Genomic DNA, 10,789 nt, shown 5'->3' on the forward strand with positions numbered 1-10,789 from the left:
TTCACATGTTAACAAAGATATGGAAATGATTCAAGTTACATTGTCACGTCTTCTTCCCTTTTAAGTTCTCAATTAATTCTTCCCATTTTCTCACTTTCCCGACTATGCTACACCCTTTTGCCTCTACCCATTCTCACATTTCCATTTCATTTCAAAAGTATTATATTGTTTTAAACGCGCATAAGTGAGAGTCATGACTATCGAAATTGTTTTTCCATAGATCTTTATTTTCGGGCTTTTGTTAATATAAATTTAGATACGAAATTTGTGTAAGACATCATTCTAGGTAATTTTCCAATAATGATATATTATCAGAAGATAGGACAAATTAAAGATTACACATGTATTTATCGACAATGTAATTTCCAATCTTAATTTATCTCCATTTTATAAAGTTTATATATTCCAAAAGTAAATTATAAAGATTGGCCGTGATTATGAAATGATGAGTCAATGATAGTTTTGTTTTCTTTCTAACAATTATGAAATTGATGATAGATTTGGCATCAGCTTTAATGTAAGTTGGATGCTGTTTTAAGAGAGAAAAGCAGAGTACAAAGACGCTATTCGAATAATTGTTGAGTCCGTCCAAATACTAAAGATTGAATATGGCACTATTTGACTCTTCCTCCCCACAATTAAATTCATTAATTTCTGACACACCAGCAGCCCTTTTCTCTACTATCACCCTTCCATTTTATTTATTTACATTATATATTATTAATTAATTTTTGAACATGTTTATAAACAATATTGCATATATTACAAATAATTGGACTTCGGTCATTACATAAAACAAGATCACAAAAGATTCATATATAATAATATCATTACATACAAATATCATATAATAAATATGGGGTGTCTCTTCTTCAATTCTATACAGTGGTGCCCATAAGAACAAAAACCAACAAATTTCTGGACCAGGACAAGTAGCTATAAGCATTAACTTTGATGGCGACTGAGAAAGACCGATGACTAACAATTTAATAATATCTGTAAATTATGATAAAAACTTGTACTCAAATATTTCTTCCATTAATCCTTCAATTACAGGACCACATCAGCAGCAGGATTATCAGTTTCATGTGGAGAAATCTTTCTTCATTTTTACCTGTTTAATTGGAGATAGGGTTCGGCCCACTTGGAACTTCATGCTTGTCACCTGCTACAAACTCATCTTTCCCAGCTTTTGGCTGCTTAGCATTCTCCTTCTTTCTTGGGTGAAACTCCGCTGTTTTGGAAGCAGCGGATGAAACATCTGAGAAAAGGGTATCGGCGGCCATTTTCGACGAGGGATTTGAAGCTGGATCTGCTGCAGAGATCGCAACTGCGGAAATTATGAAGAGAATGAACAATAACTTGATGAAAAAACGGTGGGATGTCGCAGAGATTTCAAAAATTGTTGCCATGCAAATCGGAATAAGAAGCCACCCCCCCAGAAGTCCAGATGAGATCAATATCCATTAACCAGATGCGAATGCACGCACCTCAAAAGCAATGAAGGAGAATTTTTTCAGAATGGAGAAGAAAAGAAAAGGAAGCAAGGAGGGAGAAGAAGCTTCAGAAAAAGTGGTGGGATTTAAAGTAGGGTTTGAAATTCCATACGCGATTTTTGGACTAAATTTCGAGATATAATGCAATAAAATGTACAACTTTATTATATATAAATGTGTGTGTATAATTACATATGGAGACTGGAGCAATAATTAATGTGACCCGTATATTTGCGCTTGTGTGGATCCAATAATAATTTTGGGATGCGATTTTTTATTTGATGCAATATAAAATAAAAATATTAATTATAATATGTATAAGAAATAGCACTAGTTCAAAGCAATTTTAATTTTTTTTTCTTGCTATAATAATTTTTTTTCCTTGATAAAAAAATATGTTAACGATATCTGATTTCATGCAAGTAATTATCAAATCGTGAAATATAATATGATACCACAATCTACTCCTTTGGTTATGCTGTCATTTATATAATTCATGTGGTCAAAAAATTAATATATTAATCAATATTATTCTATTGTATTATATCGATTAAAACAAAATAAATTAGTAATGGTGGTCGGCTTTTCTTCTTTCGGCCAGTTACTAAAGAAAACATTAATTTGACTTGGGTTACACCTCTGCTTTTTGCTAATTTATCAAATTAAAAACGTCACTTTCTATTGCCATTCGAAGTCTAGGTATTGAGATAACGTTCAATTTTATTTTTTTTCCGAATGCTCTCAACGTATAATATTTATTTATTCGAATGATAACATTTAGGCCAATATATTGTTCTCCTGATGTAACAATATGTCAGTATATATTTTATACTCTATGAAAAATTTGTTAGTATTTTTGTACATTTAATGAACTCTACGGATAGAAGAATACATAAACTCGAACATAATAAAATAAGAAATTGAAATAATTATTACCAATAACCTCTCCCTAACTTGATCTATTAATCGTTTACAACAACTTGAATGATTATTTCTTAATAGTATTTTCGATCGACATATAAAAGTAAAAATAAAGAAAAAGACAATTTTTTTTACCCCGACAATTTGGTAAGATTGGTCAATAAAATTATATTCATAGTAATAATTAAATATTACAGTCTAACTAATAAAAAATCAAGCTAGCAATTAACTGAAAGATCAAACATCTATTTAACGAAATATTTTAAAACATATAGTATAAAAAAATTTAAATAAAATTCTGGCACCATATATATATACATGTGCTGTAAATTTTTAGCATAAGATTCGCACATCACCACAGCTCAAAGCAAATATGCCCCAAACAAGGTCTTTGTCTCGGTCATGGATAATTCACGGGTCCCAATTCAACAAATTGCAAACAAACAAGTTCCCTTATCTTAGTGACAAGGATGAGGCCCAAGATTCTAGAGGTCCTTCGTTTGAATCACACCAATTTCGTGAGGTATTTAGTTAGTAAATAACGCCAAAGGTAAAATCAAAATATCATATAACGATATTTACAACAATTAAATCGTGAGATTTTGTTATTATATCGTGAGATTTTACATTGAATTTATCATAAAATATTGATAAATGAAATTTTGTATTGAATTTTTTGTGTTATAACAATTGTTGTACAAATTTGGTTGTATATATAACATTACTAGTTAGGTTTAGATATAAAAAAAAAATTTCTATTTCATTGAAATAATAATCAAAGGATATTTAATTGATATAAATGGTTGGACCGAGCCGTTGGTTTTTTTTTTACAAAAAAATTATAATTGATCAATTGTAAATGATACAACTCCAACATTTTATTTATGCTGAAAAACATGTCAAACTCGATGTTTTGATTAATCTACCTGATATAAACAATTATTAAACCAAACATAAATCCAAGCCAAATCCTCGAACCCATGTGACTTTTCGCCATGTATTTCCTGACAAATTGTTCCGAAAGTCAAAGAAGCGGACCAATATTGAGGAAATCATGTCGCTAATCATAAAAAAAATTATTAATGATTTTCAACTTTTTATGGACAAACCAAATTTCACAAAAAATAAGCTGATGTTGTTGTGATCATATTATTTGAATTTTTTTATACGATTAATTAGTTAGAAAAATTGATTGTATTTGTTTTCTTAAATAATAGCGGAATTAATCTTTCAAATCGTCTTATTTTGGTAAGCAAAACCCACTTTGTACATACTCACAGTATCAAGGTTATATAATTTCAATTATTTATATTTAATAAACATATTTAACAATGAAAGCAAAACCATGCATGTCTACGCGATCACATGATAATGTTGTAAAAGTCAGTTATATTTAATCAATTGTTGGACTTAATAGAGTATGTACTTGTTTAAAGGAAAACTAGTCATTTTTGTGTTCATCAATTAATTTTGGTCACAAATATTACCATATTTGAGATACTAACGACGACTTTTATGGACAAGACAATAGTTGGGTGTAATTTTGGTAAAATGGCAAACCTTCAGTTTTATAATTGGTATCAATGTCAAGATCACATGTTCGATTATCCTTAATTTCAAGGAGTGTGATTATTGAGAAAGTAATTGTTGGATAAAATAATTATCTCTACTAGGTAGAGCAATCGAAACGTTGTGTTTAAATTGTTGTACGATTTAAAAGATTTAAGTTGTATCATTACCACCAACTATAACTTTTAATAAGTAACAAACATTTAGTCATGCAACAAATTTCAAATTAAAAATCTCAAATGGTATCATTCTGTTTAAAAATAGACGCAAAACTAACTTTATATTCACACTTTAATATTGTAATATATCAATTACATTTAGTCACTTCTCCTTTTTGTATTTTCAATCAATATGATAATGAAAGAATATATATTCAATTATTTTATTATCCTATTATGAATGTATTATTATTATATTATTTTTATGATATATAAATTATAAGTTGCATTCTTTTCATTTTTAACATGTCTGTATAGATCATAAGGTTGCATAATTAATATCTAGTGTTTTTTTTTAGAATAATATTGGGACAAAGACCAAAATTTATTTATCGACAATTTTATTCGATAAATATTCCGATTTTTTTTAAAATTATTATCATTGAATGGTTGTTGTCAAATCGCAGCAACTTTATTATCCTTTTAGAATTAGAATCTCATTTTTATAAACACAGAATTTGTGAATATTGGAAAATTCTTATTCTTTAATCCTTTCCCTCGTTAATTTTTCAGTTGGTCCATAAATTCAATGTCCATTTTGATGCCTAGTGCCCCCATTTTCAATTTTTTTTTTTTTTTTTTTTTTTTGCATTTTTCATTTTACACTCAATCATCTGTCCTCGATCAAAATGCGCCCCAATTTCAAAAGTTTATTTAATATAATATTTTTAAAAAGATTCGTAATTTGAAAACAACTAAAATTAAGTTAATAAATATATATATTCTATTACATCAAATAAGAAGTATATAGAATACTAACAGTTTTGGTATCATAATACATTTGCAAAAGACCATATAACCCTGAATTTAGAAAATCAAAAAATTATTATAGAACATTGAAATTTCAACAATAGTAATAAAAAACTATCCAATTTAATATTTTAATTAATTATCAAAAAATTCTAATCGCATTTTTAAGTTTTTTAAAAGTTGAATATAATCTTATATATTTTTCACATAAAATCACGTAACACCAAAAATAATAAACACTAATTTAATTGCACACAAATGTCAACATGATTGCTTATATTTTATTAAGATGTAAGCATATATAGTGAGGGTGTTGAAATCTTGAAAGTCTTCCCTTGGGATCGATGCTCAATTATTACTCAGGACTAATGAGTTTGATCACATTTCATTTCATGGCAGTGTTGAAAGCAAAAATAAGATTAGATTTTGGCAACTTTTATACAACTTGAAAATTCCATTGTCCCAATTACACGTACACAAAAACTTAATGATTTATTTTATGAGACACATATTATGAATGAACATAATAAAATATATGTCTTTCTCCGATTTTTGCTTCTTTCATAAGCTTCGACTTTCCTACACTGAGAAAGATTATGACACATGAAACCAGAAACTTCGTTCGAAGAAAATCCTCAAAAGCAAGATCCTCTTTTCACTTTTACATATATGGGAAATTGATTTATTGAATTGTTTTGTTTTGTTTTTTTTTTGTTTCGATTTTGATCATTATATTATTAAATTTCAGTTATAGACTTTTCATATATGTCATCATTTTTTTTTTGTAATTTTAGATTTTTTCGATGTCACATCATTGCAGTTCTAATATAACAAGTGTATATTATCGAATCAACAATCCCGATTAAAAAAGACTAAAATTACTAAAAAATGAAAAAAAAAATACAAGATAAAGATTCTGCAGTCCCACTAGAAAATAATCAACCTCCAGCTTTCTTAGTTAGGTAATATTAATAAGCATCCAGCCCAAGGAGACCTAATTGAAGCCAGCCAGCCAGCCAGCCAGCCAGCATACAGAGGTAACACGATCGTTTTTTGCACTAGAATTTATATCGCACATAAGCCACATATTAATTAATGTAATAAATTATATTATATTATATTTATAAAAAAATGTGTGGACAAAAATGTTTAGTTTGCTATTTTTTGGAAACATGATTGTGATTTTTCATCCACCATATTTTCTTCCCCAACTTTTGGCTTCACGATTTTCGACGATCACTTTGATTTTATGTCAACTGCTTGTTGCATACATGGAGAGACAAATCAAGCCAGCTAATGACTTGATTTGTCTTAATTGAGGTTCAAATTGCTTTCATTATTGGTATTTATCATTTCTCACTTCACTCAGTTGATGATGTCAGTTATATCACATTAGATCGAGCCGTTAATGAGATGCTAGCCTTGTGTTATTATTATTCAAATTTCGTATCCGATAATCTTTATTTATACGCAAATGCGAGATCAACAAAAGAATCATAGAATTTGCTATATATGATCATTCCGTGTAACTAGGATTTTGTTAAGATTTGATGTGGAGTTAGTTGAGAAGAAACCTATTCCAATTTTTTGATATTGTTTATATCTAAAGGTTATAATTTCTTTTTTCACAAGTCCAAAATTTATGGTTCAATGTCTATATTTTATATTATATTAGCTATTATTTTATCAATCTACCCCTACTCATTACATAATCCCGTTGCACAAAATAATTTTTCTTTTTAAAACACTCATTAAATAAGGTAAAATAGAAAATTTAATTGTGAACTTTGATTTTCCAATAATTTTTTTAAAAAACTTGTGTCGAAACATGTACTCATAAAAATTTGAAGAAGGAAGTAAATATTTGGAAATTAGAGTTGAGAACTCCCAATTTATATAATTATTTCGACATGCTGATAAGTAAGAGCCTCATGATCAATTATGATGGAGAACTCGTCTCTATCATTTAGGACTTGACAAAAACTTGTGTGAGACGGTCTCACGAGTCCTATTTTTTGAGACTGATATCTTATTTGGGTCATCCATGAAAAAGTATTACTTTTTATACTAATAGTATTACTTTTTATTATGAATATCAGTAGGATTGACCCGTCTCACAGATAAAGATTCGTGAGACCGTCTCATAAGAGACATACTCTTAGGACTTTTAGGCACACGATATGATGAGGTAAAAAAATTTAAAAAAGACTACTACATACATGCCAAATTATTGGTTTCTTAGGCCATCTCCAACCACAAAATCTATTTTGGTGCAAATTTTACACTAAAATAGTGCGATTTCTGCACCAAATACAACATTCATCTCCAACTCATTTACTTCAAATCTTACACCAAAAAAAATATTCTCGAAATATTCCTTTTATTTTACATATATTAATTATTATATTTTATTTAATATATTTTTAATTATGACTAATGCTTTATTATTAATTAATTTAAATAATAATATTCAAGTTTATAATTTAATTATATAACATAAATTAATTAATATATAATGTATCCCAATTATGTGTTTCAAGTTACATTTGTATTTTGATTATCCTTTTGAATTTAGTTATGAATTGTATTGTTATATTAATTTTTGTATTTGTATTAAATTATATTAATTAAAAATCATAAAAAAATTAGTTTTTTAAATATTATGATTAAAGTAAATAAATATTTTAAAAATGAACAATCATTATTTTATAATTTTTATGATTAAATAACTAATTATCCAAATTTGGTGCAGCTTTGGAGATGGCCTTAGAAACAATAAACCTACATTCAGATAAAAAATAAAATAAACCTAACAATCGTTGATTTTTCAAAATAAAGACTGAGAAAATCTTGTGATTGCCAACAATGGAGACCTCATTTGAAGAAGATGTTGGGGACTGAAATATTAATCAGGTTAAAGTAACAAGTTTCTTTGAGAAAGATCATGTAATGTGTGGTGTAAAGATGGTGGGGCTCTAGGATTATCTTCGGAAATGTACTTTTTATATTTTTGTGATCTTTTCGAAATAATTATTAGCCAATGCATGTCGTTTTCCCATTGATACCCACCATCGATTGACCAATCAACTGCGAAACACAGGTTAAGGCTACTGTGCAAACGGCATGGAACAAAATTTTAACTTGAACATTATTTCACACACCACATTTCGAGTTTTTTTGTGACGTCCCATCATGCGTTTTCTTAAAGAAACGTCGGGTAAAAGTAAGTAATGATAAGATAAAAATAAAAGATTTGGAGAAATAACACCGCCAAGAAAAACGACGCTTTCAATTGATTGCATGTCTCATGCATGTGCAATAGACCTCTGAAAAAAGTGCCAAAAACCTTAATCTTTAGGCACGATATCTTATAATCTTCATTACGACTTTTCATTCAAATAAATTTTCAAGCTTTCATGACGAGATAATATCATTTTCAATTTAAAGCTGCATTCTCCTTTCAATTGCGTTCATCCCCTAAATTTCGGTTTAAAGTTGTTTCATTTCATCCCATGATACGTGAAGGTGTTATCTAATGGCAACAAGTAAACCACTCATGAGATATAAGGATCGTGGCAAGAATATTGTTCCTGCTCACGAAGTCCGAAAAGCTATGTTTTTTTATTAACAATTAAAGTGACAGAATCAAATCACTTCAAAATATCAATATTACCCAAATCACAAAATAAGGACATCGTAATGTACAACCTGTTAGAGTAGATGTCACGTAAATCAACTGATAAATAGAAAATTTATTAACTCAAGTGGAATAAACAATCTTTATTTTAATATAATTTAACTTTTCATGGTTTTAATTTTATTTTATCTGTATACTCATGCAATCAGCATATATAAAGTCTTTGATTATACTTTAATACAAATGAATCGTAATTCGATCTTGAAACTTATTTGTAAACACTGTATATTCTAAATGCATTCCTAGTCCATCCAGACGCCTAAAAATAAGGATAAATGCCACTTGAGGTTGAGATTAGCATCTGTGATGTTGTGTACCATGTTTCATGGTAAGGGCATAGAGATGGCCAGTCATACAGATGTGTAATCATACGATGATTGTACTAAACAACCCTCACTCGGACTTTCCAAGTGGTTATTATTCATCGAGAGGAAAAGTCCGTGGTTGTGATTTTACATGATTAGTCCTTACGACCCGGGACAACACTAATGCTCTACATACTAAGATTGCGCTTTGACTCGTTTACCGACTCCGCGAGAGTCACAAGGTGGCGAGGTTGGATGCAATTGCGAAATATGTAGGAGCCAGTGCATTGTAGTCGAGAATCACCGCTCACTTACGGGTATGGATAGCCTATGTGATATATCGAAATAATAGTGCATGAAACATCTGTCCAGAGTGTGAGATGTACATAAGGGAATGAGTTCTCTTGTTGTGTATGAGATGACACTGTGAATATTTCATGATTGTATCACATAACTATCGAATCTAATATGCAACCCTCGATAAACCAATTGTTGCAGATTCGATAGAGATATATGAGATGAAAGGACCGTACTGTACGTTAATCATAACTGATTGGTTCTTGCAGACACTATCACTGATACCGAGGGAATCATAGGGCGATGCTACTAGACGCTCTTACTATGATTCAATGAGTTTAATCAGAAAAATAATTTCTGTGATTCTCATGATCAAATGTTGGTACATAGAATGTGGGCGAACTAGGTTAAACTCGAATAAAGGAAAAATGTCCTGAATCACAAAGAGTTGTGAACTCACGACTAGCTATATCCCTAAACCATTGAAGGTCACATAAGCACTGGATCATTTGTTCCCGTTGAAAGAAAATAAATTCAAGGAGTTGAATTTATATAAAATTATGACATAGTAAATTCAAGTGGTTGAATTTATGATAATTAAATTGAGAGAGAAATAAATTCAAGGATTTGAATTTATAAATATGATAATTAAATTTTGAGAGAATGAATTCAAGGAGTTGAATTCATAAGATAGTACATTCAAGAAGTTCAATTTGTGATATTTAAAATTTGGAGATAATAAATTCAATGAGTTATTTTATAAAAATTTGAGAATTTAAATTATTAAACTCAAATGTTGAGTTTATAAATATTAAATTAAATGTAGTTGGAAGTATGTTTAATGGGCGGGCTTGTAGGATTACAAGTCCAACATACTAAATTATTAAAGTTCTTAATGGACTTTAATATAATTAATTAAACTAGTTGGACGGGTCCAATTAATTAATAAATGCAGTTCTGATAATACAGGTCCTGATCTCATCAAACCGAACTGTTTCCACCAACTAAAATTTTCGGCCTCATTCGTTTAGGACTTCTCAATGGATAGGCTTCGAAGTGTGCAAATTTCGAACCTGTCTTCATACATAGATACAATTGCTGCCATGTTTTGATGCAACAATTGGTTCCATGTTACCTGCATGTGAACCAGAGATTGACACGTCTTAAAATCTACAAAAACACCTATACTGTAATGCTCGTATATCTCAATGGTACAACATTCTACGTTGTACTGTTTTACCAGCTTTGGTCCCCATGTTAAAACTCATGGTAATAAATAGATCTCACTGAGTTTCTACACAACTTGAGGCCGGGTGTCTACAAAGTCATGATTCTGAATGAATGCCCAATATAACTCACACAACTTGTTCAGAATGGTTCAAGTAACAACAATAAACAAGAATAACCATCTGCCTTCAGGAAATGAAAGAAAAATTTGACCAATGAAAGAATTATATGACCAATGAACATATTACAAGAACCGAAGAGCTGAAGATCCAGAGGACTGATGAGGTCAATGAAACGGCTGAGTTGGAC

This window comes from Primulina tabacum, chromosome 2 (genome assembly GCF_025594145.1).
Source record: "Primulina tabacum isolate GXHZ01 chromosome 2, ASM2559414v2, whole genome shotgun sequence".
NCBI lineage: Eukaryota > Viridiplantae > Streptophyta > Magnoliopsida > Lamiales > Gesneriaceae > Primulina > Primulina tabacum.